At 30.3% G+C, this 8,719-nt stretch overlaps 1 long non-coding RNA gene across 1 annotated transcript; it reads left to right on the top strand.

Moving 5' to 3' along the window:
- Window positions 1–1,233: 1,233 nt before the first annotated feature.
- LOC121124113 (uncharacterized) lies at window positions 1,234–5,230 on the top strand. The gene is made up of 5 exons (XR_005866246.2): window positions 1,234–3,038; window positions 3,105–3,227; window positions 3,292–3,553; window positions 3,699–3,817; window positions 4,388–5,230. It is a non-coding gene; the product is annotated as an uncharacterized lncRNA (long non-coding RNA).
- The last annotated feature ends 3,489 nt before the right edge of the window (window positions 5,231–8,719 follow it).

The following is an 8,719-nucleotide window of genomic DNA, read 5'->3' as shown; positions in this document are numbered from 1 at the left end:
TATTATACACACTTTTCTAAAATGCTGTAATGTTATTGATCAATTGTTATTACCTTTTATTTCCGTTTATATAGCTCTTTCACGGCATAATATGGCTCCAAATCGAAAACATATCTTAAAAACTTGCATTTCTTTAAAATACTCTAAATGCCAAGTTTGGATTTGTTCCTGGTTTTAAAGTTCATTTTCGTGTTTTTCGACTTACAACAACAATAATAAACGTGCTTTCAGGTTAAGGAATTGTCATGCCCTGAATTTTGCTTACATGTGTCTTATTATTACACTTCTTATATATTAAAATAAAAATCAAGAAAATAATGATTTTATCCGGGGCCCCTACAGGTAAGAGTCCCTGGTCTTAAACCTATGTTAGACCATACTCAGATCCTCACTTCATTTGATTGATTAACCATTTGAAATAATTAATTTATAAATTTTTATATTATAGGTAAAGCTAAAGAATATACCTTATATAATCACTTCAAAAAATTTGTTGTCAAAAAAAGTTTGATCTTGATTGATTTTTCCAGTTTAACTTTTATTTTATTTTATAATACACAATAAATAAGCATTGCAAGGTTGCATTAAAATGTTTCAATATCAGATATAATTAAGTAGATTATTTGACTAATTGTAACAAGTAATTAACAATAGGTATAGAAAAAGAAATCAATTATTTTTAATGGATTTTTTTAAAAAGTATTATGATTATACTAATGTGTATCGGCTCAGCAATCAAAATAGTGCTTACAAGACGATCGGTTTCGATGGTTTCCATAATTTATCCACATTTTCGACAATTGGAATTTGACGTATGTAATGTAAATAATAATTTCACTTATGTGATGACTAATTTGTTCGAGCCAGAGACAAAATAAGTAATGTTTATAAATATATGATTAAAAAAAATAAACAAACACGACAGCAATTCGAATGGAAAAAGTGTTAATCACTTAATTACCCTTTATTAATTATCATTAGACTTAGGACATGACGGATTATTCGTATTGGAAAAGACTCATGGTTGGACGAACAAGCATAACATCAAATTTGGCAAGAGCAGTGATTTCCTCTTCGTTATGAGCTAGGATGTATCAGTAGAAGAGGTGGTACTGTGGTGAGGCAAATCACCGAGAGTATTTGAGGAGGCACTCAAAAGTCGGATCGTAGGAGAGCACGAGGAAATGAGAGACGGAAGGGAAGAAAAATGTACAGCTCAGTACATTTGGAGCAACTTTGAATTGAAAAAGGGAGATGAGAAGGATATTCTTCGTCTATTCACTAATCTTCTTTCTTATTTGAAGAGTAGGAAGCAAGCTGCACTGCGTAGTCACTCAAGGGACTTGAATTACATGAGTTAAATGTCTACAACTGAAATTCATACCTCCAATGGATCTCAAGCCAAGTTTGGAGAACCTTAAAAAGGGACTTATAGACTCCTTCAACGAATTTTTGAGTTTATTTTTATAATATGATACAATGAAATTTCAAAATATGTAACTTCATTTGTAATAGTAGAACCTCAGTGATATTTATCAAACAATATTAATAATACAACTTTATATATTAATTCATTCTAGTCTAGAACGAGAATCCAACTCCCACTTTAATAATCTGTATAACTTATATTAATGTCCGAAAATCTGGCAAAAAAACATACTGGATATGTGAATATGAAAAATGTAATGCTAGGCTCCACACTGTAACGCCATTGGATATCAACAGTGACAATAATTGTGTTTCCAAGACAGTAGGGGAACACTTCCATCCGAAAAATCCATCCAAACCCAAAATGTACGTAGAAAAAGTAAAATTGAAGTCCCAAGCTCTGACTTCAAAATTATCTTCGCGCATGTTAATAAAACAAATGTCATCCAACTATTCTCATTAATGTCCAATTCATCGAATTTCGCTCGTAGCGTTTATGGCTGGAGACAGCAAGTGAATCAAGCTCCTCCAATCCCTGTTGGAAGATGTGAATATTCACTTCCCGTGACTACAGATTCTTGAAAAACAGAAAACAATTTTTACAATATAATAGTGGTGAACACGATCCTGAAAGAATATTGATTTTTGTACCAAATGGTGCATTAAATGATCTCACTTCGTGTAAAGATTGGGCTTATGATGGAACATTCAAATGCTGCCTTGGAAATGTTTACCAACTTTTCAAAATGCATATAATTCTTGGATATGTATCGGTGCCAAGATTATTTATCTTTCTCCCAGATAAGTATGAAGCTACATACTATTTACTACTTTGAAGTATCTAAAATCATCATTATGCCCATGAAACATTAATGATAGATTTTGAAAAGGCAATTCTGAATGCCTTTGGAAATATGTTTCCTTTAATAAACATTACGTGATGTTTATTCCATACGTCCAAAAATATCTACAGACACATTTTAAACTTAGTCTTAAAATTAAAATATTCCAACAACGCCGATTTTAGTTTAAAAATTAAATTTTTTACCGTGTTAGCCTTTTTTCAAATTGCAGATGTTATCGTTGGCTTTATCGAGCTTGCCGATGATCGTGATTTAGACACAAAGTTGGTTCCTTATTTCGAAACACATCCCATTTGGCGTATGCGAGGCGAGGGAGAAGGAAGAAGGAGAGGGACGCCAACATTCCCCAACGAACTGTGGAATGTTTTCTCAGGAACAATTAATAACAAAATAATAACTCATAACAGTGTAGAAGGATTCTAAATTTTCCTTTCAAAGCTCTATTACGAATAAACATCCAAATCTTGAGCAAGTGATGGATTTTTTTTAGAATAGAAGAAGCTTTGGCACGGGACAAAAATGGATTTAGAATGTGGAAATATTGCACCAATTAAAAGCCTGTAATCTAAGATTGCAAGAAGTATTGGCAAGTAAGGAACTGATCCTGATATAATTTGTTGGGATACAACTTCTTGTAATCATTTTTCTTAATGATGGTTTGGAAATGCTTCCAAAGTGAAGGATTCTGGCTCTGCCTGGAAGACTGGAAAGCCATATACGAAGACTTTAAGTAGTTATTTGTTCAAGGTAAAACTTTTTCCGTTCTTTTATTCATATTTCATAAAGTATTTCGATATCTTGGCTCTCTTCTAGTTCTTCCTACATATCTACTGATTCAATTATCATGAAAATAATCGGGAATGACTCTGAGATCCGAAGGAAATGTTTCTGTGAGGACCTTAAAAGTATTTATAGTTCTATCAGGAGGTAGCAAAAGTAATGCAATAAAACTCTTTGTTTTAGTTAGTAAATACACGTTTTCAATACAAATTTGTCGTAGGTCTGACTTTTGAACTTGCCTTTACAACAAATAGGCCAAATGAAAAAAATAAATAAATAAAAACATCCAACAATTTTAGTCAAAGGGAAAACATCCTTGGTTGTAGACATAGTTTTAGTTCAAAATCGGCTAAAACTCTGATGGGATAAAATGTAACTAAAAATGTGTTCCTCATTAATCCATCCCAAAATCTACTGTATGTCTCACGACTTTTGCTTGGAAGAAGTGCATAAACAATATGGAATTACTGTATCCATGACAAGTACGTCTACCGTAAATAATTGATAAAAAAATAATAAGATTAACTTAAAAAGTTACATTCACAAATCGATGATGTTATTTGGACATTATTTCCATATTCTCTTTAGTTGAATAAATAATTATTCGATTTTCATCCATTGATACAGGATCAAACAATCAAATTGATTCTCCTAAGTTTGTAACTCAAGGTTGCATGGGATCTCAAATCCACCCCCTAGACTCTGTCGATGGAAGAGTACAGTTATCTATCCTTATTCGTCTTATGGTATGCACTGAATTTATATTTCTCCCAATTATTCACTCTCAGGATAGATTGCAATCACATTTTCTTTAATTTCTCCCTCTACTTTTTATTTTTCCTCTTTTTGTCTATATCCCTTTTCTTCTTCTCTCTCTTCTATTGCCGTTCAATTAAAAAAATAAATAAAGATTGACAATGCACTTTGAGAAATATTTAAAAAAAAGTAATTCCCTACTATTCCGTTTAAAATCCAAAATAACTAATTCAAAACAAAATAGTAATAATACTTTATAAAGGTTATTGCAGTATGTAAAATAAATTATAAAAAAAAATTAATCATATCATCTAATAGTTAGAAGATAATCAAAGAAGAAGACAAAATTTTCGAAAACAAACTTCAATTTTCAAAACTTTCACCTCTAAAACTTTTTTTAAATTATTCAAAATTTGTCATTCATCTTTTTTATCCAAATGCATATTTTAAGCGTATGACGTCTCAACATTTCCCAAAAAAGTGCAAATTGGGGCAGTCTACTGTTCAAATTTAACTTATTTTCAAACCTTTTACTATTTTTACTTTTCCCGTTTTCCTAGGTTTATAGAAACTGAATATACCAGTAATTTGGATTTTGGATAGTGGCTATTCCTGCCACATAAGCCTTGAAATGAATTGTTGGTCGCTAAAAAATGAAAAAAAAATGTAATTGTTTGTATTCTTTTGACGATAGTTTTGCAATATCTTATCAATATTTTATCTTATAGAACTGATATGAATATATAATGATATATTAACCCTTTATTTGTACCCATGGGTATATTTAAAAAAAAAAATTTCTTTTTTATATTTTTTTCATATTTTTCCCTGTTATTTTAGATATTCTCTTAAGTTATTATTATCTTGACGTATACAAAACTAGGATGTAATACAAAAAATTCATTTTTTTCATTGAACAAAGCTAATAACTCTTTACTAAAAAATAATACAATATAAAACATTAGAAATACATTGATTTTTAATAGTTTAAATTAGATTTCTTTAGAAAATAAGAATTTGCGGTTCGTATCTGACTCAGAAATTAGAACCATTCACCTCATTCAGTTCACTTGAAAGGTTGAAAAGGCCTATAAAAATAAAAGTTTGCAATCAAACTACAAAAACCGAAAAACTGGAGAGTTATAGAAAAGGCAAGCCAGTATTTTCAGTCATGACTCAAGCTACATCTCTCACAGACTTGGTAGGACCTGAGTCACATTTTCTTTTTGGCGCTCTCGGATTGTAAAGTGGCTAGCTTATAATTTTAGAAGAATGTGCAATCAGGCGATATATTTTAACTGTTCATAATTTAAATTCGGAGGAATGGCTCCACGATGGTAGAATAAGATTTCCACTTGTTAATTCTTCAAAATATTATCAATGCCATGCCTGTGGCACGTTAAGATGGCCCCTAAACTTTGATGTAGCTGTGAATGTGCTCTGGGAGCTGCATAGTAAGCGTTTGGGCCTCCCTATGGGTTGGAAAAGAAAAATAGTGTCTTCTCTGAGGGGAATAAATGATGATAAAAAGTTTACCGTGCAGTTACAAATCTCCATAGATTGAATTAAATATACTAGGCCCTGCAAACACTGTGGAAAACTATATAATAACACACTTCATGCGTTTGTGGACTGCCCTGCCATCTATACCCTAAAATTTTTTGTATCTATAAATCTAAAAGGGCTGACGAATGGGGAAGAAAAATATGTTAAAGGTCTTGTTCTTTTTGGAATTTCAAAGAAGAAGGGATTAACTTCTGAGGTAACAAGGGATGTGGAATTTGCAATTCTTAATTGTAAAGCCCTCATCACCAGCCGACTAACTAATTATCAACCTATTCGGGAGAATGTGTTGAGAGGTATCATCTTGGAAGCTTAAGCCCGATATGTCTCTCTCACAATGAAAATTCTTAATCAGGATGTGAGTCATGGAATGTTGCAGGGGAAGAAATCCAGTACCTTCCATTAACTTCACCGAATCATCAAAGTATTTTAAAAAGGGTTTTACGAAATTTTAACAAATATTTATCATAATTGTTAATTTGCATGTTTAATGTTTTTTTTTTAAATATTGATATTTAGAATATTAGTTGAAATTCTACCCCGGAGCATTAAGTATAAACTATATTGTTTATTTATGTATTTTTTACGCAATTGCTCATGTTTATTTATATATGTATGTTCTATATAAAATATAAGCCAAATCAAGAATGTTGAAAAAATAAACAAATAATGAAAACAATATAGCAGCATACTGAGTTTGTGAAGTCAGTAAAAGTGACCAATTTCTTCAAATCTACACGTTTAGGTTATTCAAAGAATTGTAACTAGAGTTCCCTTCACTTTTGTATTCGATTTTTCCTCCAATAGATGGTGTGACAAACCAGCCTAGGGGAACTGTTTCTTTCTCTACTTTTCTTAGAGGAGATTATCAAGCATTTCTATAATCAGACTCACTTTTTGACAATAGTAGGGAAGATGATATGGGCTGTCTACAAAAGAAGTACAGAATGTCTTCCTTGTTTGATTTTTTTCATAAATATGGTGTAGATTGCATGTCTATATCGGAACCTTTTTTTCAGCCAAGTCGTGTAGGAGTGGACATGACTGATTATCCATCGGTTAATTCCACTTCATGTACAATTTATCTGTGCTACAAAAAATGATTTTTTTAAACTCAATTTTCTCGACAACCAGTAATCAAATTAAAAAAAAAAACTGAGAGGTTGATAGATTCTAACTTATTTTATCCAATAAAATCACCTCTTGTCTCAACTATAGTCTCCATAAGAAGCTTAAACCGGAAGCAGGCAATCTCCTCTTGGTTCTTTGGTATATCTTGGAATTCCTTCCTGATCCGACTAATACGTTCGTCTTTGGTGTTCAAATTTGGAATTTATTCATCTAAACAGGAAAATAATCCTTCATGAATGTGTTTTGATTTAAAGTAATGTAAAATACAAAAAAAAAAAAAAAAAAATTAATAAAATTTTGATGTGATTTCCTTGAAATTGTCGATTTAAATCCAGTTACAGTATTCTTAAATTTTTAAGTATTATAGATGAAACATATATTTTGCAATAATATCCTAACAATCGTTCTCTTACTTGCATCATGGCATGTGTATTTTAGTTCCAAACATGCTGCCAATACGTAAATATTCTTCTTTGGAACCTCGTATTACGCGCAATTATTTTGATGTTTCTCTTCATTATTACTATTCAAATTTCTTTTTTTTCATACCGAGTTTGTAATATATTATTATCAAATATACTTCATTGTTCATTTATGCCGAATAAGACACTCTATTTTGTTACACAATTCGAGATATCAAAAATAAGATAAATCAGAGATAGAAGTGACGAGGGAGATATCATTGTACTGGCATTCTTTTCACCTAACCTCGATTGGAATGCTACTTTAACTATTAATATCCAGGATTACAACAACACCACTAAGCCTTTTAACACAGTAGTCATTTCTCTAGGTTGTTTTATCTCTTCACCGCTTCAATTTGTCAAAATACCATTCCACTCACATACTTGTAAACCTGTAATAAAAGAAGTAACCAACACTTGAGCTGAAGCTTATGGGCAAAAGAGAGCAACATTAAAATTGCGTCTGATTTTCCCTCTTAATAAGACAAAAAATGAATTAAATATTCTTTATAAAGGAAAATATCAAAGCTTATAGAATATAAAAATAAAAATGTGATGAATTAAAAACAAATCAACCCTAGAAATTAAGAAAAAATAAATATAAAGTCGTATTTTTAAGATTTTAATACATAGTTTTTGTAGTCTAAAATTATAAATTGGTAAAATAGGGTGTCGAATTGTGCATAAAAAAACAACAAAAGTATATTTGTCAATAATATATGTTTATGGCACTCGGTATGAAGAAAACGAGATTTCACTAAAAAAAAAATAAAGAGAACATTAAAATATATTTACGTAATACGTGGACTAAGAGATATTATTTTTTTATTTGCAGCATGTCTGGAATTAAAATACTCATACCACGAGGCAAATTAGAGAAAGTGTGTTATAATATTGTTGTAAAATATATGCTTCATCCATAATATTTAATTTTTAAATTACTGTATCTGGATTTAATTCGATAATTGTATAGAAACATCACCAAAATTTCATTTTTTTCGACATTTTACAGAGTTTCAAATCAAAATATGTCCATGAATGACCATTTTTGTTTGTGCATTTGATGTTCATTTTCTTTTTTGAAGGATTAAAAACCTAAATAAAAACTATCCAGCTATACCAAATTTCCGACTTTTGTATTACAGTACTGTTTAATATACATACATAAAATGTATGAAGACATGTCCTCAATATTATTCATACATTGGTTAATTTTGAGATGAAACTAACAAATGGCTGTCAAGTTTGCTTATGAGTGAATAACAAATCAAGTAATAAAGACAGCAATAATCAATTTCAGAATAATTTAATTCCACGCGAAAATTTGTCTATTTTTATTGAAGGATAACCAAAAAATGCAATGTTTAAAATTATTTATAGCCCTGACAATATCTCAACAAAAAATGCTTTAAACGTGTTAATTTTTTGCTAAAGTTATTCCATAACCTAACAGTGAAATAAATACATTTTTGTTGACCAAATGTTAGTCAATAAGTATTAGAAATAGCATCTTTCTAGAAGAGTATAAATAAAAAATGACTCTTTTTTTTTTTTTTGCAGTTTATTTCAAAGCAGAAGGATGTCATACAACAGACCGTTATACAATATACTTATTAAGTTTTTAGAAGGGACACCAAAAGTTAAATATACTAAAGTAATAAAATAATACACTAACTTTTTAAATTTGTTGTTATATAAAATGGCGAACTCAAATTTGATAAAATTTGCTAACAA

The sequence above is a fragment of the Lepeophtheirus salmonis genome, chromosome 1, assembly GCF_016086655.4.
Source record: "Lepeophtheirus salmonis chromosome 1, UVic_Lsal_1.4, whole genome shotgun sequence".
In the NCBI taxonomy this organism is placed as follows: domain Eukaryota; kingdom Metazoa; phylum Arthropoda; class Copepoda; order Siphonostomatoida; family Caligidae; genus Lepeophtheirus; species Lepeophtheirus salmonis.
Note: the sequence above shows the minus strand (reverse complement) of the source record. Positions and strands in the feature narration are given on the sequence as shown.